Genomic DNA, 19,845 nt, shown 5'->3' on the forward strand with positions numbered 1-19,845 from the left:
CATAAGGAGTAGGAGCTGGCTTGCAGTCACTATATCCAAAGCGTCTCAAAACCTTGTCCACACAGTGGGATTGTACAAGTGTAATCCCACCCTCATCTCCTCTTTGTAGTTTGATGTTAAGGATAACATCAGCCTCTCCCAAATCCTTCATTTCAAAACTCTGGGACAGATAGTCCTTGACCTCCTCAATCACATTAATGTTGGTCCCAAAGATCAATATGTCATCGACATATAAGCACAAGATCACTCCTTCCCCACCATAGCGATAGTACACACATTTGTCAGCTTCGTTCACAACAAAGCCAGCAGATGTAAGCGTGGTGTCAAACTTCTCATGCCATTGCTTAGGTGCTTGCTTGAGGCCATACAAAGATTTCAACAGTTTACTCACCATTCCCTCCTGACCTTCTAGTACATACCTGTCTGGTTGATCCATATAGATCTCCTCCTCCAGCTCTCCGTTTAGGAAAGCTGTCTTAACGTCCATCTGATGGACGAGAAGACCATGAGAGGCTGCCAGAGCAAGTAGTACTCAAATCGCGGTTAAACGAGCAACTCGTGAGTATGTGTCAAAGAAGTCCTCGCCTTCCTTTTGGGTATAACACTTGGCCACAAGCCTTGCCTTGTACTTTTCAATTGTACCATCAGGCCTAAGCTTTTTCTTGAAACCCAATTTGCATCCTACGGGCTTGCACCCATATGGACACTCAACGACTTCCCAAGTACCATTAGACATAATCGAGTCCATTTCACTGCGTACTGCTTCCTTCCAGTAGTCAGCGTCAGGAGATGAATATGCCTCTTCTATGGTTCTTGGGGTGTCATCCACGAGGTATACAATGCAGTCATCTCCAAAGGATTTTGCAACCCTTTGTCTCTTACTCTTGCGAGTATCTACAATGTTATCCTCCTCAGGATTTTCCTCAAACGTTTGAGCATTGTGTTCTACCGGTGCAAAGTGCTCATGGGGCATGACAGTTTCTTGACTAGAAGTGCTAGGTGTATGTTTCATGGGAAATTCATTCTCAAAGAATGTAGCATCTCTGGACTCAAGAATTGTACCAACATGCATGTCGGGTACTCCAGAGTTTACTATTAAGAATCTATAACCCACACTGTGAATAGCATAACCAATGAACACACAATCAATAGTATTTGGTGCAAGTTTCCGCTTTTTGGCTATAGGTACATTTACCTTGGCCAAACAGCCCCATGTTCGTAGGTATGAGAGATTTAATTTCTTCCTTTCCCATTCCTCGAATGGTGTTACTTCCTTATGCTTCATTGGAATTTTATTCAGGACATGACACGCAGTCAAAACTGCCTCACCCCACCATTCCTTGGAAAGCCCCGCAGTGTCTAACATGGCATTCACCATCTCAGTTAGAGTACGGTTCTTTCTTTCGGCCACCCCATTTGATTGGGGTGAATAGGGAGGCGTCCTCTCATGAATAACTCCAAACTCTTCGCAAAAGGATGCAAACTCATTGGAAAAATACTCCCCACCTCTATCAGACCTCAACCGTTTGATTTTCCTTTCAAGTTGGTTTTCTACCTCAGGTTTATAGATTTTAAAGTAGTGCAATGCTTCATCCTCTGTTTTCAATAGATACACATAGCAAAATCTAGTGCAATCATCTATCAGTGTCATGAAATATTTCTTTTCCCCTTTAGTCAACACGCCGTTTATTTTGCACAAATCGGAATGAACAAGTTCTAGAGGTGCCAAATTCCTCGCCTCAGATGCCTTGTGAGGCTTGCGAGGTTGTTTCGATTGAACACAAGTATGGCACTTGGAACCTTTGACCAAAGTGAATTTTGGAATTAAACTCATGTTAGCTAAGCGCGTCATACAACCAAAATTCACATGACAGAGTCGTGAATGCCACACATTAGGCTCATCATTCTCGCTAATATGGTTCACAGCATTATGATTATTACACATGTCATTCAAAGAAAAACGGAACAAGCCTCTGCTGTCATAACCTTTTCCAACAAAAGTCCCATATTTAGATACGACACATTTATTGGACTCAAACACAAGTCTAAAACCTTCTCTACATAATAGAGAGCCGCTAACTAGATTCTTCTTTATTGAAGGGACATACTGCACGTTCTTCAGCTGCACGGTCTTTCCCGAAGTAAACTTCAGATCGACCGTACCAACACCATGAACAGCCCAAGCGACCCGTTTCCCATCAACAAGGAGGAACCTCTCCTGACCTGATAAGAAGAAAACAGAGAAATGTCAGCACATACATGAATATTATCACCAGTGTCCACCCACCAATCAGGTGAGTGAAAAATAGAGAGAACTGTAGGTAATATTTTACCGTACCCCGATGTTCCTCCGCCCTCGCTAATGACCATGTTGGCAGACTTCCTGTCTTTGCGCTCAGGACAGTCCTTGGCCCAATGCCCAGACTTGCCACACACAAAGCAGTCTCCCTTTGCCTTTCCCTTGCCTTTCTTCTTAAAGTTGGTTGCAGCCTTAGGTTTGACATCAGGCTTGACTTTCTTGTTGTTGTGGGATGCATGAGGGTTCTTCTTCTGTACCATATTGGCACTAGAACCTCCCTCTACCTTTTTGCCCTGGACGTCCTTTGCCCTCGCCTTCTCCTCAACACCCAAAGCGCCAATGAGATCAGAAACACTGAACTCTTGTCTCTTGTGCTTCAGAGAAGTGGCAAAGTCCGACCAAGAAGGTGGCAATTTGGCAATAATGCCACCCGCCACAAACTTGTCTGGCAACTCACAGTTGTTGTTCTCAAGTTCCTTAGCCAACATCTGAATCTCATGAGCTTGTTCTACTACAGAACGGTCATCGACCATCTTGTAGTCATAGAACTGCTCCATGACATACAGCTCACTGCCGGCGTCAGAAACTCCGAACTTGGCCTCAAGTGCATTCCACATGTCCTTCCCAGAAGGCATGTGCATATACACGTCCACTATGTTGTCAGCGAGTACACTGATCAATGCTCCACGGAACAGGCAATCCGAAGCCTCGAACTTAGCCTCTTCCTCAGGAGAAAGAGGTGGTTCACTTCGTTTGCCCCGTGAAACATAGAAGCACTGCATCGCTGTCAACCACAATAGTGCACGTGCTTTCCATCTCTTATAGTTAGAACCATCAAAAGCATGTGGTTTCAGTGCAGCAGCAAAGCCAACTACCGAAAATGACCTATTAGGTTTTTGAATTGTTGGAAATATGGTCATAAATCGGCATATTTTAATCCAAAATGTTAAGACAATAATCGTGGCATAAACAGTGTAGGGTGATCTAGTGGAAACATGTAACATAACCAGTAGCATACTATCATGCGCATCATGAATGGGAACATAGCTATGAATATCAGGGACAGGAACATAGCAGTAACACAATAGTATGCTAAAGGTATCATTAACATCAGGAACAGGAACAAAGCAGCAGAGCGCTAACAGCAGGAACAGAAGAAGGAGAAGGATATACCCCGAGAATGGCCCTCCGCTGGATTGTGAGGCATAATTGCCTCCGTTGGTGTTGTTGTTCGCCGCACCACCTCCGGATCCTGGCGCGCCACCTCCGGCTCCAGGTGCACCATCTCTTCCAGCAACAGCGGCACCGGCTCCAGGCGCAGACATGGCGAGGACGAGCAGTCGTGTAGGAAGCACTCCCCAAAAACCTGATCACCCGCCTACCCGGTGCAAATCTCAGGCGAAGGTGTGGTTTCGGAGGCCCTGCTCCTTCCAATCTCTCGTGCGCGCAAGGGATCAGAAGCGAGGAAGCGAGAGCAGCACAGGCGCGGAGGAGGAGGAACTAACACCGGGAAAGAAGCAAGTGATCAGAACGGATCGGACTCGCGGCCTCCTTATCTATCAGGAGAGAGGCAATCGTGGGAACGTGGACGCGTTGTTGCGGGGCAGTCGTGGGAATGTGGGTTAGTGGCTGCAAAAGAGTAGCGACGTGACGTGACGCACGCACGCCGCCAACCAGCCTCCCTATTTAGGTTGAGATATTCCTCGCTTAAATCCTGAGGTGGTATTATTATCCTTAACACTTATTATGGGCCTTTGAGATTTAATAGGATAAGTTGGGCCTAGCCCAATCATTCTAACAGCTGGCATGGCTTGTTAGAGCCGATGAAGCCGGTTAGCGCGTGCTGTGGCAAGATAGATAGAAACAGATCAGCCGGTTAGTTTGTTTCCCTTTCCGATTAAACTTTTCCATATTTTTGTGGGACCAATTAGGATTGTTGAAGATCGATTAGAGTAACCAGTATATACTGGTGACGGCAGATTGGAAGAAACCCCGAACATTTATCTATCTACTATTTTCCTGTTCTTTACTTTTCTGTTCTTTTCTATTTTGTTTTCATGGCCAAGTCATTTGGTTAATCTTTACCGTTTTGCGCTGAAAAACGGTCGTGCTTCTCCACGAAAGCAAGAAGGTTATTCTTTGCTAGTTTGCTTGGAAACTAGTCGTTCGTCGTCACGTAAGTACGATATTTATCTTCTTTGCTAATTTGCTTGTAAATTAGTCGCTTGATTCCGCGAAAGTGAATTAATCTTGAAATCAGCTCTGCTAGCCGGTTTTGATCTATCCATTCTGACGACTCTTTTGATTATACCGCAAATCGTTAGGTGATCTTGTGTTGGCCACGAAAAAACGTCAACAGAATCTCGCGATACATCCAAAACAATAAACGTAGGGAATACTTTTGCGAATCTAAAGATGGTGGTTTTGTTCACAATGGTGTTCGGATCATCGCCGGAGGTGAGTCCGAGTGACGGCTGTGCAGGGGCTGGTACTGCATGTTGCTTTGGGGCTTCATTTTCGCTAGATACATGCATGCATGCTGTAGGAAGGGATCGCCTAAGCTTGGATAGCAGCGGCTTCGGTTGGAACGGCTCGACGGCGGCGCTCCTCCTCGGGTGAACGGCGATGACTCGATCTACCTAACAACCTGGCATGCATGGGGTCACTTGATGTTAGTGAAGTCCCTAGGGTGGTGTAGGTGCGAGGAATCGAGGTAAAGCTCACTGGAGCGGCCGGAATCAAGGATTGAAGACGGGGGGCCGATGTTGAGGAAGGTGAGGACGATTTTCCCTCTTCGGAGCTTCATTCTTCGTGTTTCTTGAGGGGAAATGGAGATGAGTACGAGGCGAAGACTATGGCGCGATGGCCTGGCCCGGCTTGGTCCAGATCAACGGCGACGGCGAGTAGGCGTCTCGGGGGCCCGTGCGGGCCGTGCGACCGAACAGGGCCCCAAATTTTAAGTGCCCCTAAAATATTAAGTATGCCCTATATATAATAATATTAGAGGCTTTAATTTTGTTAATTTGTAGTCCAAATAGTAGCAAACACAAGGCCCAAAACGCTGCAGAAGGTGAATCGATCCATCTTCCATCGTACTCCCGTCCAGGCGTCCGCGTCGTCGCGTATCGCCGAAGTCCCGATGCCGCAGCCGCTTCGTCTCCTCTCCCCAGTTCCATCCTGCCTCCGCTTCTGCTTCATCGCTGATGATCGGCTAATCGGCACGCCCGTTTTTAATTTTACTATAAAAAATTTACTAGGCTATTAAGGCCCATTTTAATATTAAGCACGGGGACCCGATTTGGCCGGGACGCCCCTGCGGCGATGATGCCACCACAGCGACGCTTGGAACGCGCTCTGGAGCTCTCGTGGGCACGTCGGCGTTCCCGTCGCTGCAGTGAATGAAATGAATTGGTGTTAAAGTAGAAAATGATCGGCATGAAGGAAGGAGTATAGAACGGGAAAGAGATGACGGCGTTCGTGGCTTGACGACGACGGCGGCCTTCGTCTTCCTCACGGTCGGCGATAAGGATGTGGGTGACGGAGAGGCTGAGAGCTCTCCTTTCTCGGTCTGGTCGGCTCTGGGGTGTGAAGTGGAGATGGGCGACGCGTCTGGGAGAGGTTGAAGGTGAGCTTGGCGATCCCACGTCGAGTCCACGCGTCGAGCAGGTCGTTCTCTCGGTTTCCCTCTCTCTCCTGGCTGTTTTGTTGTCTGTGGGTCGGGTAGAGCGGTGGAGGAGAAGATGGACAGGGCGTGGGCAAGCCAGGGAGGCTGCCAGGTGGGCCCAGGTCGTGGCAAACTAGGTGGGAATTTGATGGATGCTTAAGAAACTGGGTGAACATGATTTCTAATGATTGTTCCAGCATTATTTCCTTTTCCCATATTAGTTAATTCATAGATCAATTTGTGGTGCAGATAAATTCATGTGGATTTTACTGGAGGTAGGTGTAAATACCTAGTTTCCATTTTCGTTGGTTGCACTCAAGAATTATGTGTAGTTTGCTCTCAGAAAATTGGAGAAAATACGCTCGGTGGAAACTAGTTTAAATTTTTAGGAGGTCAAAACGGAGAAGATAAATTCTGTAAAAAATATATTTATCATAATAAATGATCTGGTATTTGAATAAATTATTTCACTCATATACTTCTATACAGTTTAATGCATATTTTGGTGAGGGTAGGTTTTAATCGATAAAGGATTATAATTAACGGTTTTATTTGACGTATCAAATTTAGTTATTGAATTGTACCAAAATTACAGTGGGTTATATGTGTTGAGTAAAGCCTACATGAATTTTTCCATGATTTTATCTTACACGAATCATTTTAGATAATTAGCAGACTTTTCTTTATATAGGTTTCCAATTTATAAATGGGTCTACATAGTTGTAAGAAATTTATTTAGACTACTCTTGACATGAGGTGGTATCATTTGACTTCATTTTCATGTCTTTATAATTATTGCTCAAGTGTGATTATAGGTTTGCTTAGTGAAACTTTATCTTTTATTTATGCTCATGGGTCCTAATATGCAATGCCAACCAAAAAAATCCAAATGCACAAAGAGGACTCAAGTTGAACCATGTCATATGTGTGTATGCATGCTTACACTTGTGTTTGTATCTATGTCCTAGGTTATAAATGAAAAGGTTTTAATTTGCCCTCAAATTTTATTCATGCAAGAGTTAGATCAACTTCACCTAGGTTTTAAAAATGGAAATTTTTGGTTCACAAATTGGAGAACTTTCCTTTCAACTAATTTTGATGAAAATTCCTTAATCCTAGAAATCAGGTATGTTACACAATATCATATTATTGTACTTTACGTAAAATATATTTGATGTACACTATGAATTAAGTTAAAGCTCAATTACACAGATCATAAAAAATTATTATTTTTTTGCTAACATGAGATTTTAAAAAGTATTAAAGACAATAAAATTGCACCGTAGCGTTTAGCACGAATATATTACTAGTTAGTAGAAAGTAGAAAGAACAAACAAAACCATTAATAATATAGGCTCATCAATTAAATTCCTGTTACATGTACTACATGTATGCCATGCCAATATTAGTCAAAGTAAGGATAGTCGTAGTCGTATTCTATTTCACAATCGTCCTCTTTGTGTTCTGGCAGAAGTCTATGTCCCGCGATGAACTTGTTCCTATCACTAGGATGCATGAGGAAGCTCCGTTGACGGAAACAAGCATTGCAGTTGACGCCATAATCACGAGAAATTTGGAGGATGCAGCACGCGACGACGCCATCCTCCCCACCACCGACGGCGGCGCCTTCGTGGTCGACCTCCACCTCCGCGAAGAACCGGGCGGCCGATCCGGTGGCCTCGCAGGAGGCGATGAAGTTGTAGTGGCAGTAAGTCAGCCCGGACGACTCCGGTGGCGGCGGCTCCGTCAAGGTGGTCATCTTGCACAGGTCCTCGAGGAAGAAGGTGTCGCCGCCGGCGGGCACCGCGGCGTTGTACACGCGCAGGGCGGCCCTGGCGTTGCTGACGTGGCGCTCGTCAGTCACCACGTGCCATTGTAGAGAGAGGGTGTCCATGGTTACGTATTGTGGTTTCGCCTCCGGTTCCATGGGGGGTTTCGTGGGTTTGCGCGGTGGTGCTCCCGCTCCCGCTCCGGCTAGCGAACGCGAATCCATGGAATATATCCCGTCCCTTCCCTTCCGTTTCTCCGATCCTCGTGTGGGCGATGAATATATTGGGCGATAGCTGATCAGCGAGTGACTAAGATGGAGAAGGAGTTGGTTGGTAGTCGAGCGGCCATCCATCGATCCATTATTATATGGCCTGGGCGCGCGCGCGGATTGGAGTCGGAGAGGGAGTAGCAATGTATTCCGAGCCGGTCTCCAACTAGGCCTCGTTCGGCAGCGCCAGGAATGGCCCGGAACGAAGTGGCCCGTTTCCAAATCTGGTCTGGCCCGGAAGCGCCGTTCGTTTCGGCCGGCCCGGATTGGAAACGGGCCTCCCTCCCCCCTTCCTGGCCCGGATTCAATCCCCACCTCCCACCCTCCGGCTCCAATCCTGACGCGAGGCAGCGGCGTGCGGCTGGCGACGCGAGGAGACGGCGTGGCGGCGCACCGACGTCGACGGCGACTGCTTCCCATCCGACGTCCGCGCTCTCCGCTGCCTTCTCGCCGGTAATGCATCACCGTCGTCTTCCTTTGTTCCTGCTAGGGTTCTTGCTGGGGTTCTTGCGGCGGATTCGGCTGCTGGGGCCCTTCGTGGAGGAGCTCCGGGAGCGGAGGGGGGAGGGGGAGGAGGAGGAGGAGCGGGCGCTACCGCCGCTCGCCGCCGCGCTCGAGGCGGCGCTCGCGCTGCTTCTTGATTTTCTTCGATTCGTGGTCCTGGCCGCCGGCGCCCCGCATCTCGATGTCGTCGTCGGTGGTCGTCGGGGGTCGGGCTATGGTGGTGGTGCGCCGCTCCGGCGACGTTGTGGACGAGGCAGCGGGCCACAGCGCAGATGAGCAGCCTCGCCGCGACGACGATGGCGACGACGATGAGCACCGCCAGGAAGTAGTCCAGCGCCGACCGGTGCACGCGTTGGCATTCGGCGAGGCAGATGCAAACCATTGCTTGCTGTTGCTTGCTGCTTATGCTGTTCTGCATGCAAGAAGTATGTGCGAGAAGTAGCAGGGACAGTGAGTGAACTAGTAGCTGATGATATATTTTTTGGGCGTGTGATGAAAAGCTGGAGAAGATGTGGATTCGTTGCTTGGCTTGGCAAGAGGATAGAGAGATGTTTGAACCTGTACCTTCCTTGGGGCTTTTGGGATCTAGTCGCATTCCAGGCAGTGATTGATCAATGGCTTTTCAGAATGTCTTTCTGGGAATGGATCAGCCTCAACTTTTCAGTAATCTTGATTTTTAATAGGTCTGGTGAACTTGGTGACTGCTTTGGTGGATTGGACTTCTGATTTGAGCCTTCTTTTGGGCCATTTTTTTGTGGTCATGGTTGTTCAGGCTTGCATTTGCTTTAGTTTACACGTACATATACATGATTGCATATTTTTCTGCTTTATTTAGAGAAGAAAGCTTTGCGCATCGATGCTGAAATATAAATTGAACTGCACTAGGAAGATGATTTTGCTGCCTCTTTTTTGGTTGCCTCATTCTGGCAACTACAGTGCAGTATCTTAACATTTTTTTTGCAGCTAAATTGCCTCTTATGTAGTCTGTAATAAATGACAACGACAAGTAGGCTCATATTTTCAATTACATCTGCTCCTGGAATAGGACCATTTTCTTTTTAAGCTCTGGGTAGTTTAGGCTAATTAAAAAAACTCAAACATGTGAATAAATGGAAATTCTCTGTTCATTACCAAATTTTCTTTTGAATTTACTTGATATTATGTTGTATTAGACTTCACATATCTACCTATTATATAAGCCGACAAGTTTGGTTTTTTCGAAGCCAGAGATATCAAATGTTGTGTCCACATAGGATAGCCCTTTTCTGATGATAACACAAATGCAGATTCCCCAAGTTTGTTTGAATGCATGCAAACAAACTTGTAAAATGGATAATCAGTAGCTCAGTGTGAAGTTGAACAGCTGAATTGTATTTTTACTTGCACTGTTTTTACTTGCAAGAGTTGTACTACTTCTATATCACACTGTCTAAGTCTAACCGCAAGATTTCTTTGCTATGGCTGCAGCGGATAATCAGTTGATATTCCCAAATGTTGATGGATTGCTGCCAGAGTGACCGGAGCAAGGCGAAGCCAGATTGATTAGTGATGAAGTCCTGAAAAGAATGTGCTTAATCCTGAAATATATTACTGTTTATGCTTAACTAGATAGAAATATGCATGATGTTCTGAATTCTGATGAATGATGACAGCAACTGAATATGGTGAAGAATTGTCCTGATGCTATTCAGGGTGTTCCCTGTCTTTCCATTTGGGAATTTTGGTTAATTAACTCCTGCAATATACTATTACTGTTAGAAATTAGAAATGTGCATGATTCTAATGAGTGATGACATTAACTGAATGTTCTGAGTTCTGAATCACTGGATCCAATCGATCGACAATCCACGGCAGCTTGAATGGCTTCATTCCATTCCAGGTCATACCGAATGCAGTTTTTTGAAGAGGTGGATTAAGAAAAGGAGTGGATTCTATCCACAGGTGGTTCCAGTGAATTCACCCGGATCCATTCAATCCTGGCCTGGATCAGTTCCTGGCCTGGATTGGAAATTTGCCTGCCGAACAAGGCCACGCGGCTCTGATTAGGACTCGGATCTGTTCCTCTTCTAGTTTTCCGTTTCCCCTCTCTCCTGTTCGACTCGGACTCGGCCGCCGCCTGCATCAGCCCCCATCTACCGGTTTTCTCCCATTAGATTCCAACCATTTTCTGGTCTCTCTTCATCCAGATTAGAGGTGAAGACATGGATTCCCTTCGCCATGGTGAGTTTTTTTGTTTTGTTTTGTTGTGTTACATTTTTTTCGCAGCAGCTATTATCGTTTTTGGGCCGTGTACGTACGCATATGCTGGATATTTGTTCCAGATTAGGTCTTCTCTCCCTTCCGATAAGATGAATTTATTGATCAGTTTTTTTGTTGCGATTTCTAACCCGTTCTTTCCTGTTTTGACAGACTTTTCTGTCCCAGTCAAGATTTACTTGGATTTACCTTATGTCTTCTCGTAGATAGTATCTTCCAATTTATTAGCAATTTGCTAGTATGGTTCGTACTCAATATGATTCCTGCAATAGTTTACCAAATGACGATCATATACTACAGGATTGGCTCATAACAAGTATAAACAAAAAATATACTGATTGAAGTATCCACTACAAGAATCTTAAAGACATACAAAAGTACAAACCTCTTGAAAGTTAAAAAAAAAAACTCAATAAAATAGTCCAACATACAGTTTTGAAAAAGGTAATTTATAACTGAAATAGTCACATTCTTTCCACTAAATCACATATATACAACAGATAAAGTTGCCATACACCAGAAATCAATACTACATCTTAGCCATATACAGCAGAGACATCCATGCACAGCTCCTTGACTATCTTGAAGAACATGCACCATCTTTGACAAAAGCAAATTATTCCAATGCACGCATCAATTCATCATCATGTCCACACAAAATACTCTAAAACGATGAAAAACCGTGCACACTGATATGCAGAGGGCGTTCAATTTTCAAGGGGCCATGTATATCTCCACACACTGCAAACCCCCATTGAACCTGTAAACATTGCCCCCTGAAACTGTCACCGTGGCAACTTGTTCACGGTAGTGCAGCCGCAGGATGCAGTTTGGGTTGCTCGACCACAGCGTTGCTTCTTGCAGGTCAAAGTCCCAGCTGATGTTCATTCACATTGCCACGGGCCCTCAATCCTTTGACATGGCCTTTGGGCCACTTTGCGCGACGGAGGACGGGTAGCAAGTAGAGGTCGCCATCACCATGGGTGCTCTGGAGCAGCATTGAAGCAATTGCAGTTGTGAATCTGTAAGCCAATATGCACAAGTTAGATAGAAATATTTGGTACCAGGAAGGTTTCTGCTGTGAATAGTATCCATTTTCTCAAATAGGAAGTAAATGGATCTTACTAGGAAGAACGAAAAGTAAATGACAGTCATTTACTTAAAAAAAGATACTTCCTCCGTTTCATATTATAAGACTTTCTAGCATTGCTTATATTTATATATATGCTAATGAATCTAGACATATATATATGCCTAAATTTATTAACATCGATATGAATGTGACCAATGCTAGAAAGTCTTATAACCTGAAACGGAGGTAGTAGCTATAAAGGTGAGATATTTGTACCCAAAATTTGCATCAATCTGGAAGGGTGGGTGTGCTGTCCAAAGATTGGTATACAATCCTCCCTCAAAGTCAACCTTGCCACCAGGAGGAACCAAGGTGATCAACTTTAGGATCATCCTGTATACATTCTCAATATTCAGAAGGCGTGCCCATAGTTCCATCTTCCATGTGTGGTCGACCATCCAGGACCATCTTCACCTGATAAGCAAGCAGCAACGATTAACTTACGTCCTATGGATAAAATTATCCAACCACTATTCATGACAATGGTTTTTAAGGCAACTTATGTACATCCTCTCTCTTGCAAAAGTTTATATTCCGCAAATATATTCCTTGGTAGTCAATACTCATGAGGAAATCATAACAAATTTGAAGTTTATTAGTTTATTTTTTTTCTACTTATACTCTTAGTTGTTTTCTCTTCATTTACCCTGCAATGGAATTTGTTACCATCATTTCACCAATACAACATGATTAGTCCACGTGCTTGGTTAAAATAAATTGACATTAAACAATTACAACAAGAGAGGGGGGGGGGGGGTAAATCTCTTGGTTCTGGCTGTAACCAGAAACTAGTAGTGCATAGGGTTTAGGAGATCCTAGATATGGAATTTGCAACCATAATCACAACACATCAAGCACGGAATAAAGAATTTTTTTGAAATGTTATAAGCAAAACCACTAGGTTCCTAACTTGTTTGTAAGCTCATTAGATGTTTTTGGTCAGAATTGCTTCTTAATTTATGGGTATAAAAACCTTAGACATCATCTGAAAATGTGAACAGTAGAGCACCAATATCCATTTCTTTTCATACTAAACACCATGCACTTGCTCATTAAGATCTTTCCAGTACGGCAGGTACTTAAGGAATATGGAATGCTTCTTGAATAGGGGAGGGAGCTTGCCATCTGGTTTCTTCCGCTTTGTCCCCTTTGATGTTTTCTTACGTTTTGTCCCCTTTAATTTTTTCTTAGTCCCTTTTCCAAACACACATTCTATTTTCTCTATTGCCTCACATACTTTATCCCCGGGTGTAAGTTTCAGTGGAGAATCATTCTCTTCAGTACCATCGAACTCTGCTTTCATCTTGCGAAACTTATGACCCTTGGATAGGAACTGCCGGTGCCTCAAGTAAACAAGCTTGTTGGAACCTGGGAGGTACCTATAGTACGTTCCATTCAAGCATATCACCCATCCTATTTTACCTTTGATCTGCCCTGAAACTGAAAACATGGCGTGGTAATTATTAATGGTAATGAAAATGATGGCCTTCACTGTGAAGTGTTGTCTTAAGTACTCATCCCACACTTTCAACCTTTCATGCCATAAATCTGCCATATCTTCCAACAATGGTTCGAGAAATATGTCAATATCAATACCAGGCTGTTGGGGTCCTTGTATCAGGATGCAGAGAAGTACACACTTTCTCTTCTGGCAAAGCCAAGTAGGAAGATTGTACATGGTAAGAAGAACTGGCCAAGTGCTATGGGAGCTGCTCATGTCTCCAAAAGGATTAAGTCCATCAGTACTTAGTGCAAACCAAATATTACATGGGTCTTTAGCAAATTCTTTATACTTTGCATCAAAATTTAACCACTGACGAGCATCCGCTGGGTGTCGGAGCATCCCGTCTTTCTTGCGCCCTTCTTGATGCCATCGCATTAGTTCCACATCTCGAGGGTTTGAGTACAACCGCTTGATGTGGTCTTTCACAGGAAGGTACCACATCACAAGCTGCGGGATTTTTCTCTTAGTCACCCCGATTGTGTCCTCCTCTTCTAGGCAGGTATTGTTATTTGATTTGTATCGGCTAGCACCGCAAGTTGGGCATTTATCCACGAGGCGTACTCTTTCCTATATAGTATGCAGTGGTTCACACACGCATTAATCTTCTCCACACCAAGGGATAGGGGACACATGAGTTTCTTCACTTGATATGTGTTCGATGGTAATGAGTTAGGCCTCGGAAGCATGATTTTCAAAAGTTGAAGAAGACTGTCGAAGCTACTATCAGACCATCCAAATCTCGCCTTCAACCTCATAAGTTCAAAAACTGACCGTAACGTTGAGAAGTCACTGTCACAGCCCTTTGACTCATCATACAAAACATCCTTCGCTGCCTTCTTCAAAGCTTCAAAATTTTCTAAACCTCTAGCCGGCATGGTGTAACAATTCCTCCAGATCAATATTGTTTTCAGCACAACCATTCGTGTAATCCATGTCTTCAACAACCGGCCCATATTCTTTTTCAACGGGTCTACCTTCTTCATGTTCACCATGATGTGTCCATATAACGTACTTCTCCATAAATCCACGAGTGACTAAGTGCTCATTTACTTTCGTCAGATTTTCCCATACAATTTCATTCTTACAGTCAGCACATGGATAATATATACCCCTCTTATTCTCCTTCTTAGCGTGCACCTTGGCAATATCAATAAATTTAGACACTTGTTCCATATATGGCGGTAAAAACCTTGGCCAATGATACGTCCATTCGAGCCTATCCATATCTCTGCAATATGTATATTTATAACTTTTTAATAAAAAAAGTAAACAAATATATTTGTAAACAACGGATGGTAATTAACCTATAAATTTTCGAGAACATGCTATTCTTATTTCTACAAAATATTAGTAAACAATTATGAAATCAAATATAACATTTTGAAATTAACATATCATATTTAACCAACTTGAGGATGGGACGACCACATGACATCAAAGAGTATACATAAATCCAACAAAATCATACCGTAGGAAATTAAACATAATAATTATTTTTTACATGTCATGAAGTTTTCTCTCTCCTAAAGAGATCTAGGCAATGTATATAATTTTAGTCCATTATATTACATTATAAAATCACTAGAGGATGAGAGAACCCCATAGCATCAAGAAACACACATAAATCCAACACACATATCAAAGAAAATTATAAAAAAAAAGAGAGAAAACAATCATGGGAGCTAGCTTTTCCACTCACTATTTTGCATGCATAGATCCATCATAAAAGGAGGCTTAAATTACAAAAAAATTACTCCCTCCGTTTCAGGTTATAAGACTTTCTAGCATTGCCCACATTCATATAGATGTTAATGAATCTAAATACACATATATGTCTAGATTCATTAACATATATATGAATGTGGGCAATACTAGAAAATCTTATAATATGAAACGGAGGAAGTATGTATCTAGAGTGCAAAGGCATAGATCTAATCACTGTAGAAAAATCCCACGAAGATTTGAAGTTCAAAACCTCCCTCCTATATTTTGGTGGTTTTAAGAGAGAGAAATTCGTTGGGTATGAACAGGAGCTCGGGGAGGAAAAAGACTATATAGCCAGCCTGATTTTTGCAGGCGGCATTAGATGGGCGCCTACGAAGCTCCATCTTCGCAAGCAGACCACATAATTAGACCGCCTAGAATAATCGCAGGCGGTCCCTTATGTGGTCCTCCTGCGAAGATGGAGCTTCACAGGTGGCTTGCTTAAGTGGTCCGCCTACAAAGATCTATCTTCGCAGGCGGAACACAACCATGGCCCCGGTATCAATTATCCTAGGTGGTGCTCCGGTTTTTAGGTGCCTACCCGCCTGCAAAAATAAATGGCCAACGTCGCTAAAAACCATTTTTCTAATAGTGCACAACTGAACACGACCTTTACTAGTTAAAGAAGCTATGTCCATGCACTACTCCTTGACTATCTCCAAGAATATGAACATGCACCCTTTTTTTCTTACACAAGCAAATTATTCCAATACACACACCAATTCTCATCACCATGTCCACACAAATAAAATGATTAGAAGCAGCACATACATGCTGAAAGGCAGATCGGACATTCAATTGTCAAGGGGCCATATCTCGATGCACTGTAAACCTCCCCCCCCCCCAACACCTGTAAATGTCGGCAACGTGCAGCAAATGTACATGTGGTAGTCGTGGAGCTTAATTTGGCGTGAGAAAGTGGGTGGCTGCAGCACGGACGGGATCGGGGAGTGTTTCTCGACCTTCGGGGCGTGCGGCATGGGTGCGTGAAGCGCGGGAGAGGTGGCGACATGGCTGATGTCAGCCTACCTCCCCTAGCCAGATGTTGGGGATGACCCAGACATGTGGTCCCACCTGTCGGCGTCCCCAAGTAGAGACGAAGCGGACGGCTCGCTGGGTTGGGCCTCGGCTTTCGGCCCACCCAGCAGTGGAGGGAGGGGCGGGGCAGACCAACAGGCCGGAGCGGGGGATGCATGTGGGAGAGTACTTTTGGGCCAACGACCAAGGGGGAAAAGGAAAAGCTTTTTTGTTTTTAGAAATTCTAATGATTTACTTTTAATTATTAAAATTATTTTCTTTGCTATGAAAATTCGGGTAAAAAAATCCAGTTAATGTGTTTCTTTGCTATGAAAATTAGGGTAAAAAAATCCATTAATGTGTTTTGACAAATTTTTGTTTAAGATATTGAACTTGATCTTCACTTTAGGTTAAATTAAACAATTTCTTCAAGCAATTTATTAAATGTGTTAGGTCTGAAAAGGAAAACTTCATGGCGTGACATATCTGCCAATGTAGTCGGAGTGGTTCTTTCTGAACTTACGATCCCTTACAACAAGTGATGTTCTCTTTTCTAACTTATCCTTTCTTTTTCCCGTGATTTCGTTGAGCGTTGTCTACATCCTGGTCAGGGAGGAATTACGTTTGATGTAGTGATGTTGCTGTACAGTTTGTTAGCTATGGCTGGTATGCCCTTTTTTTTTTTGAGGGGGGGAGGGGTGTGGGGAGTAGGGGTTATTGTTCATCATTAGGATCGAGAAAGGGAAAGAAATGTCATTAATAACATAGCCATCGAGGAAAAAAACATATTGCACAAAAATGCCATACAATATCATATTATCGTACTTTGCGTGAAATACATTCGATTGAATTAAAGCTCAGTTGCACGGATCATACAAAAATGGCAAATTTTGTTACAGGACATCGTGACTTCGCGGTTTTAGCTTAGGACACTGCGTGAGGTGACATTTGGGGGAAGACACTATCGAAAGTTTGTTAACGACCAAATTTGGTAATCTAAGGATCAGAGATGGAGAAGAAATCGAGATGGAAATCGTCCCAAAAAGCAGAGTGAGGATCGACTAGAGTCCCAATCAGCTACGGCTAAGATCGGCAGAGTTCGAGTTGGACAGGGTTAGCCGATTGAGCCGAATCCGGCAATATGACACAGTATACGTTGCCGGTTTAGGTTGATGTGCTTCATGATGATTGCCACACATGAATAGAGTCCTGAGAAGGCAATTGTATCGATTAATTAGGATATTTTATGTAATTTCCTTATAGATATGTTTGGGCAAAAGTCTGCCACAAAGACTTATATGGTATCTTAGAGTTTGTTAGAGATAAGAGTCGTGTCCGATATAGACATATCTTGTAATTCTCGGGTATAAATAGACCCGAACCCCATGTAATCAAACCAACACACGTTCAATACAATCTCGGCGCATCACCACCCTTTTTACTTTCGTTTTGTTTCGACGAGTTCTTGCTTTCGGATTGAGCTGCATCGGTTTCGATCTTCAACAAGAGGTAAAGCTTGTTATGGCGGCTTGCGTTCTCGGGATTAGTGCTTCCATCTTCATGACACTCTAATCTTGTTTATGCAATTCGTCAAGTTATCATATATCTTACATAATCTCCGGCGATATCACTATCTAACCTACAATCGGCTAACATCTGTTAGTAGGAGGCAGCCGATTAAGTTAAATACCGATGTCAACTTGGATTATATAGGATATCTACCACTCGATGACAAATCCAACGACTTGATTGTCTAGATATTGTCCTTCTTTTCATACTTGTAGCTGCATCAGTTGAGTTTGATCTTATGAGTCGTGATTAGAATCTCAATCCCTAGCCTGTCTTTGGTTGCCGATTAGGGTAGTATCGGGGTTTCAGCCGATATTATCTGATTTAACTATATTTATCTTATATGCTTTATTGACATGTTAAATCTGCCCTTCATGTTAAGATCTTGTTGCATTTAAGTATATTAGGCCTTTGTTTGATATATTCTACTTGCTTTAATATCTTAATATAGAGCAGTATTGGAGTATTAGCCGATACATGCTAGATCTATCTGATCGGCTATGCTATGAACATATATAATCTCATTATTAGTATATATTTCGATCTAAGTGATTTATACTGTCTCGGCATGGCGACCGATCTATCCCAATCACTTGATTTAAGTATATATTGATATAAGGATTATATACTGTTAATATCTATAGCCGATCGAGTAGATTTAGTTTTTTCTTACTTATTAATGACTGCCAATCGATGTATATGTGACATCGGCTCAAAGATAAATGATATGTCATCGGCACCTAGCCGATCGGTTATCGTTTATGGATTTAACCGCGGATTCTTTGTCTTTGTTTCTCGTTGATTGCAGGATCAAATCAACTGGCATGCTCACACACCCAAAGGCAAGTTTTGGACCTGCACTGGAGTTAAGCAGATCTCTCAGGCCTCGTATTTTTACATCAACAAAGTTGGATATTTGCTAGTGGACACCGCACCCATTAAAATAATAATTTCTAGGTGAGAAGGAGAGAGAAATTACGTGAAATATCTAAAATGTCCTTGAGGCCACATGTCAGCACTCCTATCTATCTTCTTTATTGCCGCCGCTCAGTATTACATTCAACCATGCGCATATAAATCGTACAAAATCTCTGCGTGAAAAACTACAGAACCAGCGATGAGAGAAAAAAAAAAAAAAGAAACGCATCTCCCATCCATGGAAGGATAAACGCAGCAGAGATGGATGGCCTGAGAAGCACGCCGTGGTGCTGCAGCATGCGCCGGCCTCCCTCCAGAATCTGTCCAGATCCGACGCAGCAACCAGCGTCTACATGGGCCTCCTCCCTACACGCATCGATGCCGGTCTGGAAGCTGGTCGCCGGGGTTGAAGTCCGTTAGTGCTGCACAAGGTTGAAAGCAGCCTTCCGCTTCTTTCCGGCTTGAACACCGTTTCAGGGCCACCATTGCGGATGAGGGTGTGCGTCCTCCAGATCCGTCCTTCTCCACCCTAGAGGTCGATGTTCGCCATTCTCGAGAGGTTGGAGTAGGTTGCCGTCGCCGTCTCCTCGCTTGAATGGCGCCCATTGCTGCTTTCTCGCCGAAGGCTTCCGCCGCGTGCTGATTAGTGGCCTGAGCAACAAGCCAATATGAGCTGCCGTCGCATCCAGACGAGGGGATGGATGGGATTATGGTCGGGCATATGGGTATAGTTGGCCAAAAGGTCCGCCCGGCCCAGCCCGGCCCACCAACCATCGGGCCGGCACGGCCCACCAGCTGTCGGGTCGTGCCGTGCCTGCCCGAAGGCACAGGTGGCCCATCGGGCCTTTTTAAAAATAAGTCTATTTTTCCTCCCTCCCCTTTAGGCTGTTACATATGTATAGCTAAAATAAGTCTATTTTCCATCCCTCCCTTTGGGCTGACATATGTATAGATAAAATAAGTCTATTTTACATCCCTATTTTTTCGTCCATGGCATATAATATGTCTATTTTTACTCCCCTATGTTTTTTTTTTGTGTATCGGGCCTGGCTGCCGGCCCATCATGCTGTGCCGGCCCGATCGTGCCCGGCCGGCCCAACGTGCTGTTGGAGGGGCCCAGGCACGGCCCGGTGGTCGGGCCGGGCCGGCACGGGCTCGACCTCCGTCGAGCCGTACCGTG

General features: G+C 44.0%; 1 long non-coding RNA gene across 1 annotated transcript; it reads left to right on the forward strand.

The window, feature by feature from the left end:
- Window positions 1-8,311: 8,311 nt before the first annotated feature.
- On the forward strand, window positions 8,312-10,233 carry LOC127786226 (uncharacterized). Its single transcript, XR_008019932.1, has 2 exons — window positions 8,312-8,454; window positions 9,973-10,233. It is a non-coding gene; the product is annotated as an uncharacterized LOC127786226 (long non-coding RNA).
- Window positions 10,234-19,845: the final 9,612 nt, after the last annotated feature.

This window comes from Oryza glaberrima, chromosome 10, assembly GCF_000147395.1.
Source record: "Oryza glaberrima chromosome 10, OglaRS2, whole genome shotgun sequence".
NCBI classification, from domain to species: Eukaryota; Viridiplantae; Streptophyta; class Magnoliopsida; order Poales; family Poaceae; genus Oryza; species Oryza glaberrima.